Source organism: Malania oleifera, chromosome 7 (assembly GCF_029873635.1).
Source record: "Malania oleifera isolate guangnan ecotype guangnan chromosome 7, ASM2987363v1, whole genome shotgun sequence".
Classification (NCBI taxonomy): Eukaryota; Viridiplantae; Streptophyta; class Magnoliopsida; order Santalales; family Ximeniaceae; genus Malania; species Malania oleifera.
In genome coordinates, this window is record NC_080423.1 from 74,849,692 (window position 1) to 74,862,414 (window position 12,723).

Genomic DNA, 12,723 nt, shown 5'->3' on the forward strand with positions numbered 1-12,723 from the left:
TTTCTCTGTGTAATTTCTGTGAATATATATATCTATATCTGTATATTCTTTATAACTCCATATACTGGGAAAAACTATATAGACTATATATACTGTCTATATCTGTGTATTCAATATAGTATGATATTCTATAAAAGTTATATAAGCTTTTCATCACATGAAGAATCTACTCAGGCCACACAAACATTTAAACTCATATTCTGTAAATAATGTATAATAAACTGGTATAAATATATATATATATATTGAAATTAGGAATAGCTTCCCAAGAGGGGGGGTGAATTGGATTCTAAAAGTTTCTTTTAATTCCTTTTAAAATACCTTAAACTTCTTTTATTTATTTTAACCAATTCTTGACTTATTTTTTAATTCCTTAATCAATCAAGAACTTAGTTCTTTTATCCAATCAATTAAACACAATCTTCAAAGCAAACAATCAATTTATTTGCCAAGTACAAGTTAAACAACAAATAACCAAACCAAGATATAAAGTATTCAGCAATTTGGTAATATAAGATCTTGAGATAGTTTATTTGTTTATATAAGCCCTGTGATTATGAATTATAATTTATGCTTACTGAAGTAAAGCCCTGTATAAATAAATCCAATCACTCTTTCCAAATATTTAGAATTCAAATAAACTCTTGGTAAATTTATCTTTGGGGTGTTAACCAAGTAACGTACTCCCGTATGGTTTCCGCAAGATATGGTGTAACCAACGTACTCCCTTTCGGTTTCCGCAACCCAAATCAAAATTGGATTTTAAGTTTACTTGATTTCCAAATATGCATAGTATGTATAATTTAGATATTTAAATCATCCACGCAGTTGTATATGAACTGAAATTAAAGAATAGGGAAAGAGAGAGTGAGACGGAGATTTTTACGAGGTTCGGCTTATACCCAGCCTACGTCCTCGCCTTTGGCAAACCACCAAAGGATTCACTAAACCTGTTCCGTTGACGGGTGGAACAAAACCGATTACAACACTCCTTGGTTAAGGCTAGAGTCTGCCTTCTCCAAACGATATTCCCTCGTTCGGTCACTCCTTACATAGGCTAGAGTCTGCCTCTCTAAGCAATATCCCCTTGCTTAGCCAACGATCCAAACACCTTGGAACGTCAATGAACTACAAGAAACATAAGATAAAATCTACGTACAAGTATACTCTCTCAAAGAGCAAGTTAGTACAATTTCAGCACTATATACTTAAATGTAAAATATCAATAGGAAATAGAATAAAGCTCAAGTGTAGAATTCACCAATATCCTTCTTAGAAGAGGATTAGCAGTAGGAATTCAAAGGAAGAAGGATCAACACTTCAGAGTTCTCAGCAAAAGAATTTTCCAATGAGCGAGCAAGAGAACTTAGGAAGAACAAGAATACTTTCAGCTTCTCAAAACAGATTTTTCAATTCTTAGTTTTTTATTTGTTTTGCAAAACCATGTATTTATAGGCTTTCAAACTTGCAAAAGTTTCCTTAAAGAATTTCCCTATTTATTAGAATATTTAAGGTTCAAACAGCTATAATTTAAAACATTCGAATTTTAAAAATTTGCCCGTTGAACAATTTTTAAATGTCTGACAGCAGTGACCTCGTTTCAGTGTTTTGGCCATAACTTTTTCTATATAACTCCAAATTAGGTGATCTTAGTGTCAAACGAAAGCTAAGAGAAAATCCTACAACTTTTGTGTTTATCACTATTTAAAATAATGAGTTATTGATAGAGAAAAATTCACCTCAATGCGGCTGTATAAAAACTGACAGCATTTGGGAAAAAACTCTTTTTGGTGCTCTTTATTCCAAAAATGATTTTAACCTTTTTAAAATAATTTTTGACCATATAAAAATATTATTCAGGTATTTTAAAAAGTATCTAGGTCTAAGAAGTTAACCTAAGAGCTTCAAAATATTTCAAATGATATTCTAAACATTAAAGCACTTACATGAAACTTCTAAAATATTAACATTCTAAGTTCTTGAGTCTTCATGTTTTGTCCTTTGATTGAATCCATCTTTTCTTCAAACTTCCATATTCTTTAAGCTTTCTTACTTTGCCTTTCTTTGAATCTTTTGACTTTGATATACCTTGGCTTTCAACAACTTATTCATGTCCTTATGTTCTTCAACAAGTAATTCATTGGCTCATTTAAACTTCATTTGATCCTTGTGAGCACTTTGACCTTGCTTCCATCATATTTGATCCGTGTGGGCACTTTAACCTTACTTTCACATATATGAATCCTGAAATATCATTACTCACACAATTACATTAAATTTCACTTGTTTGTTAGCATCAAAACAAGATAACAAGATTTTAAGCCTTGTAAGGTCAACATATATCTATGAAATTTCTGTTAGCATTATGAAAATTCCTAGCATAGCATATTTCCCTTACCTTAACTTTGAAAAGCCCCTATAAAATTCTGGTTCTATACCCGCAGGGTTCCTAACTCAACATCTTGAAAACAAAATTCCTCATAACAAAATATCAGTATTTTCTTACCTACAACATTTCTTATAACTGAGGGAAAGACAAATACTGAATAAAATGTCTTACCTTCAAATTGAGACGAAATCCAAACCAACTTTTCCAATGATCAGCTTCGGCATACTTGCAACGAACTTTGCTAGGAGCGTTGTGGTAGCCTCAGATTTTTAATCCGGTAAGAAACAGGCCCGGAAACGAAGAGAGAAGTGAGAGAGACCGTAAAGAGAGAGAGAGAGAGAGGAATCCTGAAATTAGATAAAAATATGAGTTTTCCACTATTTATAGAGCCAGATTCATCAACGAGACACATCACCTCGTCGACGAGTTCTTCAATAATTTCGTCGACGAACTTCCTCCCTCGTCGACGAATTTCAAGCTGCCCCAAAACCTCTCTTGGTATTTTTTCGTTGACGACGTCCCTTATATGCTCATCGACGAATCCCCTATATTCATCAACGAACCCTGTGTAAAAATTTTAGGTTATTACATGTCCCGCTTCAAGCCCCTCTCAAACATTCTTGCCTTCTTAGCCTTATCTGGTACAATATAAGAAGCAAAACATGACAGCTTAATGAACTTCGCCACATACTGCTGAACTATGCGATTTCCATGAGTCAAATTAAAAAATTCTACTACCTTAGCCTCTCTGACGGTGGCAGGAAAATAATGATCAAAGAAAATTTCCTTAAATCGGCTCCAAGTTATGATTGCCGATATGGGTCTCTGTTCCTTTAGTTATTTCATGGTTGTCCTCCATTTCTCAGCCTTACTCATCAATTTATAGGTGGCATACTAGACCCTCTGATCATTTGTACAATGTAGCACCATTAGTACCTTCTCCATCTCATGCACCCAATTTTCAGCAACTGTAGGGTCAGCTCCCCCTAAGAATGCCGGAGGATTCATTTTAGTGAATTTCTCTATGGTACAACCCTAATTTGCAGATGGGCGTCCCCGCTCCCTGGAGCTCCAAACAATCTCAGTCATAACCTACTGGGTTATGCTGCGAAAAACGACATCAGAATCACTGCCGCTCATACTAGAGAGTCCCGCACCATCGTCACTACTGGCGTAAGCACTGCTACCTCTAGGGTCTGTCCTGAAAAAAAACAATATACATAGTCTGAGGACCCTGTCTTCTTAACATAACTAATATATTTTTAACTGGCTAAGCTCTTAGAACATCAATTAACTTAACGTCCTTACTCCCAATTTAAGATTCATTCCTACAATTTAGAAACACAACCCAACAATAGTTTACTATGACTTTCCTGAAATCGTCACCCCAAGAAAAACACAGAAACCACCATGGAAATCCCATTTTTAGGCTGTAGAAAAAAACCCTAAATTCTCATCTTAACTCTCTAACCTTGACTCACTAAAATTTTGTTCCTGTACTTTGGTATTGTTTCTGCTGTACATTAAAGTCTACAGAACCTAGCAACCTAAACTTTGATACCAAAATGTAACGACCTAAAATTTCTGCTATATTTTTTTTTCCATATAAAAATTATCATAATAACTCTAATATCAATGCATACTAATAAAGTCAAAGTCCACTTGGACCCATAGGTACCGGGGATATACATGTCTATACATACATATCGTCTATGCAGCGGAAATTATAATTTACACAACCATACATATACAATACAAGAGTTCTACTAAGTCCATAAATACACACATAGTCATCCCCAAAAGGAACCATAGTATCCTAGGGGCATAACCTTAAAAATCCATCCTAAACACAACCCCACAACTTACCCTTCAGACAAGGTAGTATAAAATAGCCTCCTCTATCTCGGAGCTCTGTCTGCTCTTCTATCTAGATTTCCTAAAATGTTTATAATGCTGGGGTTAGACACCTCTAAGTAAGAGATATAAATTAATATTAGTGTGTGGCAACGGGAGTATCATTGTTATATAAATATATACGAAACATGGTATATTATATCTGTTAAGCAAAGAAAACCTGCACATAATTCAACTACATTTGATAAATCTAATAAAACTATTCTATATATATATATATATATATATATATATATATATCATATTCATATGACATCTGTATACATAAAAATCATTTGTTATATCTACATAATACTGAAATCACACCCTGGATGGATAGTTAACTGATGTCATGTATTAGCCCCACATGACTGGGTTGTGTAACACATAGGTGGGACCTAGAAATTGTTTGCCTACCATGCTAAGTCAAACTGATAATTATGTAAGTACGATTGGCTTACCCAATTAGGTCTGGATTATCAGCGGGCAACTACTCCCACGCTGATGCACAATCAACTATCCAAACTCCCACACTCTATCTAAGATGTGTGGTAGCACTGCCTGAATTGATAGCTATGGTACCATGCACTGAATCTAGACTAAGCCATCCCGGCTCTACTATCACATAATACATTTCTCATAATATTATTCTGTTCTTAAATAACAATTTCATATTTCTGAATAAACTGTCATATTAAAACTGATCACGACATCTGCGTCGACTGAATATCTCGGCATCTGCACCGGCTGATTAATATGGAATCTGCGATGACTAAAAGTTACGACATCTACGCCAACTGAATTTCATAATTCACATGAAAATAAAATTTCTGTACTGTTTATAATTGTTCTAAAAACTGCCATTAAAACATGCTTGTTCTATGTTATCTGAAATATTCTAACATGCTATTAATTGCAGTAAAAATCTATACTCATGCCACACATAAGTGAGTACTATACTATGACATATTATTTGACTTGAAAACATATAATTTTCTGACAAAATATTATTAAATATGTTTTTCAAAGTCTCCTTAGTTTCATCTCAGTATTCTCAAAACTATACATAATTTTTTAATAAAATACTAAATATTGAATAATGTATTTCTGAAAATACCTGACTTAGTTTATCCTCTTACCTATTTCCTAGGAAACCTGCTAAAATCCTAAACCACACGTACGACGTGCCAAAACTCCAAATCCTGAAATCAAATTAACTCCAATTTAATCAACTCAAACCTCAGTATAAAACCATCTAATACATTTCCTGGGTCTAGAAACACCTAATAATCATATAAATCCTAAAATAACTCACTTACCCTGATTTTGGGATGGAGCCTAAGATCTCCAAACCAACAATATGCTTTGGCTAAGTTGTAGAGAATTTCCCTAGGATCAACGTGGTAACTCTTGATCATCGAAACGGGGAAAAATAGAGCCGAATTTGAAGAGAGAGGGAGGGAGAGCCAAAGTCTAGGGAGAGAAGTAGAGAAAAAATTGAATCCCTCGCTGAAAATGTGATTTTTGTATATATATATATATATATATATATATATATATATATATAGACAACTGGCCACGTGGCTTCGTCAACGAGACACGTGTACTCTTCGATGAGTCATAGAAGCGTGTTCATCGACAAAGATAATGAGTTTGTCGATGAACCCTTTATAGCTTGAATTCCCTGCTCTCAGTAACTTCTCGTCGACGAGACACGTGTACTTCGTCGACGAGATCTAGAGGGATGTTCCTTGACCAGAACCCTGGGTTCATCAACGAACACCTGCTAATGCTCCTTAATATAATTTCCTTTTCCTTCTTTTCTTTTTCTTTATTATTTTATTGCTATTATTTTCGGGTCTTTGCATATACACACACACTTAGCATGCAAGTGAGATATTGTGGTTTGTCATAATCAAAATGAGATTGAACTCAAAAAGTCAAAAAAAGTCATCATGAATGATGGATTGGCCATGAGGCAATTGTAGAGTGAGTAGAATTTACCCTCTCAACATGCCCCTTTGAAAGAGCAAGTTGGTCTAATCCATTAAAGTAGTTACAAGCAATTGTTCAACCATAAAGCGATTATAGGGCAAATAGAGTTTGCCCCCTGGCTAGAGCGTTCATCCATGAAGTGATTGTGGGGAAAATAGAGCTTGACCCTATCATATTCCTTTAAAATAGCAGTTCGAATAAATCCATTTTAGCCATTATAGGAGATGGTTCGACCATGCCTAACAAAGGACTATGGGTAAAGCTACGATAGGATTTTTCTTGGGCCGTTGTATTGTGAACCTTGAAATGCTAAGCATGTCCTTTCCATGCTCTATAACCAAGACCTTATGTCATTCTTGAAACCGCCTATGATTATCTTCACAATAGCCACTGCCTCATAATAGGTTTGAGAGACCACATGAAAATTCTCTTTGGCAAATTGTTGCTGAATTGTTGCTAGATCAGTACTAGTGAGTGTGATGAACCTTATAACATTGCCTTTTTTTTTCACTTTACACCTCTAGTACTGGTAACATAATAGGTGTTGCATATGCTTGCCAAAAAGATGTTTGAAAAAAAATCAAGAACCTGTTAAATGATAGTGTAGATTTAATTTAGGTGGAGAGATGGTGAATAGGTTGTGAATTGACTCATTTTTGCGAACCCTTGTTAAAGGTGCAAGCATAGAGATATTGATAATTGTAGTAGTTGTGTGAATTGTAGAAGGAGGGAGGTGAAAATAATCTAATTAAATGTGAGGGAAAGATAGAGAGAGAGAGAGAGAGAGAGAGAGAGCGAGAGAGAGAGAGAGAGAGAGAGAGAGAGAGAGAGAGAGAGAGATTGACATTGGGGCCGATTTAATGTTGAAATAGTTGTATTATGTGTATAAATTGGTTGAAAGATAATTACAAAGTTACACATTATTTACACTTGTTCGAAGTCAAACTTGGAATTATAATTAAATCTAAATTGTGCTCAAATCATTCCTATTCTTAAATTGTACGATTACAAATCATAAATTCAAATAATTCTTATCATAAATTTAAGGAGTTATCAAACATTAAACAACCTAATTATTATTGTTGCCTCCTATTGGTCGCCTTTAGGTGGCTAATTGTTGCTCTTCACCTAATGACTAGGCAACCTCCCTAATGACTAAGCAACCTTCTATCAACGACTAGCTAGGCGATGTTTTTCGCTTGGTTGACCACTTATAGCTCCTCAAGTTTTGTGATAAGTTTTTTATCTCGTCTAGTTACTTGGGCAACTACCACATGCCTAGCTAATGTTAGTTGTACTCTAGGGTATGCACAAAGATGACACAAATAGAATGAAATACTACTATTCTTATCAAACTAATTTGGCATATATGTGAATCAAAGTAGTTATTGTGGATGTGGAAAAGTTAGATTGAGATTAGAAGTATATCCATTTATTAAATGAAAAGTTTGAGATATGAGATCTATTAGTGTATTATTAGATACTTGGCATGTGCATAATCATCTAATAAAGCACTATGGCTCATAGGTTCCATGAGTATTGGGATTATCAAAGTTTGCTAAACTTAACAACATGGTACAAGGGAATCAATGGATATGGCCAAGAAGAAGCACTGGGAGGGTAAATAATCTAAGAGAAGCTACTTCTTTTTTGCCAAGGTCAAAATTAAATGATAAGATATAAAATCCAATTGTGTGTTGGCATAAATTCATCTGGATGAAAAAGTCTATTCCAAAGCATGCTTTTGTAAGCTTGTTAGCCCTACTCTTGATAAATTGATTAGATAAGGTATAGTTAAAGATTATTAAAGCATATTATGCAAGGAGAATGTTGAATCAAGAAATCATTTTGTTGATGCGCAGCAATTTTAATCTTTCGATCAACAAAATAAATAGTACAAAAAACATTCACAGAAAAAATGTTGACGAGAGATTTTAAGTGGTTCGACAAGATTGCCTACGTCCACGGAGTATGAACTTGGAGAAAAATCCACTATGAAACGATAGCAGTACAAGATCTAATCAGATTCTCCCTGATCCCAGATCCCCTGTACACCCCTTCACCTGTCAAACCAGTGAAGAAAAAATCTTCCTAGAGAGAAAGCCCCCTCTAGCTCTCCTTGCACAAAATGACAAGTAATACACTCTTTTCCCCATAACTTACAAACATATATATGACACCACACAATCGTTGGATTTAGAGACAATACAATGGCTGTGATAAAAGCCATAATAAATAAATAAATAAAAACATATTTTTTAACAATCTCCACCTTGGCTTTTCATCACAACCAAGCACAACATTCCATCCCCATGCTTTGTCAACAATCAACAAGAAACTACATTAACTAAGTCTAGACAGCGCTTGAACTTAGTTAATGTAATAGGCTTCATGAGCATATCTGCAGCATTTCCATTTGTGTGGATCCTCAAGAACTGGAACTTACCACTTTTAACCCATCCTCTAAATGCATGGTACTGCACGTCAATATGCTTCGTGCGAGAGTGGTAGACCCGATTCCTTGCCAAGTGGATTGCACTCTGACTATCACACAATACGTGTAACCAATCCTGCATAACACCAAGTTCTTGAATCAGTCTAGTTAACCACAAAGCCTCCTTACTAGCCTCTACCAAAGCTATGTATTCAGCTTTTGTAATAGACAAAGCTGTAGTAGGTTGCAACATAGCCTTCCAACTAATGGAACCACTAGCCATGGTAAAAATGAAGCCAAAAGTAGACCTCCTCTTATCTAAATCACCTGCATAATCAGAGTCCACATAACCCTGAACATTACAATCATTAGTACTTTCAAACAAGATACCATAATCAGAAGTGCCACCCAAATATCTGAAAATCCATTTCACCACATTCTAATGCATTCTACTTGGATTAGCCATATATTTGCTTACCAAACTAACTGCATATGAAAAATCTGGTCTACTACATACCATAGCATACATTAGACTCCCTACTGCACTAGAATAAGGCACACTAGCCATATCCAACTTATCCTCATTAGTAGAAGGACACAATTTAGCAGACAACTGAAAATGAGCAGCTAGAGGTGTACTTATCGGTTTAGCCTTATCCATATTAAACCATTCGAACACCTTCTCAATATACTTGCCCTATGACAACCACAACTTTTTTTGTTGTCTATCCCTCCTGATTTCCATGCCAAGGATCTTTTTAGCTGCACCAAGATCCTTTATCTCAAACTCATCCTGTAACCTTGCTTTCAACACATTCCACTCATTAGTATTGTTAGAGGCAATCAACATGTCATCCACATATAGCATAAGGATCACATATACACCACCTTTAAGCAATCTGAAGTAAACACAACTATCATAACTGCTTCTAACATATCCAATCCTCAACATATAAGAATCAAACCTCTTATACCATTGCCTAGGGGATTGCTTTAAACCATAAAGAGACCTATTCAACTTACATATCAAGTGTTCTTTACCTTGTTCCACAAACCCCTCCAGTTGCTCCATAAAGATATCTTCCTTGAACTCACCATGAAGGAAAGCTGTCTTTACATCCATCTATTCCAGGTCTAAATTATGCATGACAACCAATGCTAACAAGGATCTAATAGAAGCATGCTTAACAACAGGAGAAAAGATTTTGTTATAATCTATACCTTCTTCCTGTTTGTATCCTTTTGCTACTAATCTGACCTTATATTTTCTCCCTTCTAATTCTGAAGTAGGTTCTTTCTTTCTGAAAACCCACTTACAACCAATCAGCTTCCTATCCTTAGGCTTCTGAACCAAAACCCAAGTGTTATTCTTATGAAGAGACTCCATCTCCTCAACCATGGCTCCAAACCAACTATCTCATTCAGAACTCTGAACTGCTTCCTTAAAATTAGAAGGACCTCCACTACCAATAATCAGAGCAAATGCAACTAAGTCCTCAAACCCATACCTGACCGGAGGCTTAACATTCCTCCTTTCTCTACTGGTGATTAGCCCTATAGGCTCATGTCTATCACCTATCTGATAAATTTCCCAAGGAACTGTAGCCTATCTCACTGTATCCTGTGCAACAGAATTAACAATAGTAGTCTGAGTATTACCCATACCTGAATTCTAAATATTGTCCAGCTCCACCTGAATAGGTACTCTCGCTGAATCAGACTCCACCTTCTTATCAGCATTCTCCTTCAATATGGCTTCCTCATCGAAGACTACATCCTTGCTAATGACCATCTTCTGTGCCATAGTGTTGGCCTTATAGGTCATATCCCGTTTTGATTATGACAAATACTCTAATATTTAATGGTTGATGAGTTTGTGTGCAGGATCAATCAGAAGTAACATATGGTGCATGCACATGGCACATGAAGTGAAGACCTAAAGACCCTGAAAATTATTTCATGTTGTATTGTAATTTAATCCTCTATTTGGGTTTGTAATTGTAACATAGGAACATGGTCTGTAATAATTAATGCCTTATCTGTATGGTATGATGGATAAGCTCAATACCATAGATGACCTTAGGACCCACAAATCTGCATGAAAAAGTTCCCTATTGCATTAAAAATAAACATCATATGAATAAGGTGAATGTATAAGGGAGTTGGAATCGAAATGCATCAAAAATGCATGTTTGGTCGACCGAACTTTCATAGTGTAAATTTGTCAATCGCCCGAACCGATCAAGCGGTCAACATTTTGACCATAGCTCGGTCGACCATACTATACCAAGTTCATATGACTTGGTCGACCGAACTCCCACCGATTCAACGTTTGACTCCTCGGTCGACCAACCAAATTTAAATGGGCAATGCCTTAGTCAACCAAACCCACACGTGGGAGAATCCAACGCCCTGGTCGACCGAACTTCATAGTTCAAAATCACCTGGTCGACCAAATCGCACGAAAATGGAAAATCGCCCTTGGGACACTAAGTCCGGTCAGCCGAACTTCTAGTTCAAATTTTACCCAAACGACCGAACTCAGTCACTTGGTCAACAGAACCTTAAGTCCGGTTGATCGGTGCTCTCGGGTTAGAAATTTTTTTTACCACAGTTCAATTTTTTTAACAGGGTTAATTGTGCTAAAATATTTTTAAACTTTCCAAATAATACCCCATGTGTCATGAACGGTTATATTTTTGGGGAACTCTATATATACCCCTTCATTTGCAAAAATTAGTATGAGATTAGAAAAATAATTAACAAATATCCTCTGAATTTCAAAAAACCTATTTTTCATATTCAAGCTATATACTGTCATTCTTACTCATCCATATTTCAAATACCACTTAGTAAGAATGCTCTTGTGTTCATCTCACCAAGCTTAAACTCTCACTTGCTCGTTTTGATTGAGATTAATTTTTCTTTGAGAGTAAGCTTCTAGTTTTTCTAGGGGGCTTTGTAAATAAGCCTTTCGTAGGAAAATTTCTTAGAGCTTTTGAGTTTTGCATTTTTATTGCAATACTCAAGAGTTCATCTTGTATTTTGATTGCTAAAAATATTTTATACATCATTTTCAAAAATATCTCTTGTGCTTATCTTTGAGAAATTTATTTTGAGATATTTGATTGAGTGCTAAAAGATCTTTGTTGCTGTACTTTTTGATTAAGATTATCAATTTATTACAAAGATCAAATAACTATTTTACAAACCATTGTTTGAATATCTCTTGTAGTTTACATTGAGAAAAATTATTTGTTGAGATATTTGAAGTGTGCTTGTGATCTTTATTTGTGCATTATGATTGAAATCATTATTTGACACAAAGATCATATCATTTACACTCTTACGCACTGATTACAATATTTGCATAAATATTTGAGAGTAGACATTAAGACTACATTGAACTTATTGTGTCTTATCTTTTGATAGTGCATTGATTATACTGTGCGTATTGTAGTACATACCTGCTTGTGAAGAAGCGTATTTTTGTGTACAAAAATTTCACATCATTTGTTGTAATCCAAGCATGGGCTTGAAGAGGGAGACTAGCCCTGTTGAATAGTCTTGGACTGGCTTAGACCCGATTAGGAAAGTTAGGTACGCCATCCTAGTAAGGTGTGTTGGTTGAGGTCAGCCCCTTTAATTGACCTGGTTGTAATCAGTGTCGCTCCACCCATTTAAGTGAGCTGTAGTGGAATCCTTGTGCTGGTGTAGCCAAGGAAGGGACATGGGCATAACATATTGTGTGTATCGTTTACTTTTTCCGCACTTTACTTTACTGCACATGTATGTTTATTTATTTATTGCATAGATTGAACCTAGGTTGTGCAACACTGTTGTTAAACCAATTGACATAGGCAATAATTTTTAAATACCCAATTCACCCCCCCCCCTCTTAAGATTGCACTAAAACTAACACATAGGATCCCATAACCGGTATCCCTTCACTCCTTCTTGGAAACCAAGAAATACGCACAGTTTGGACTTAGAGGCCAACTTTGATATTTCC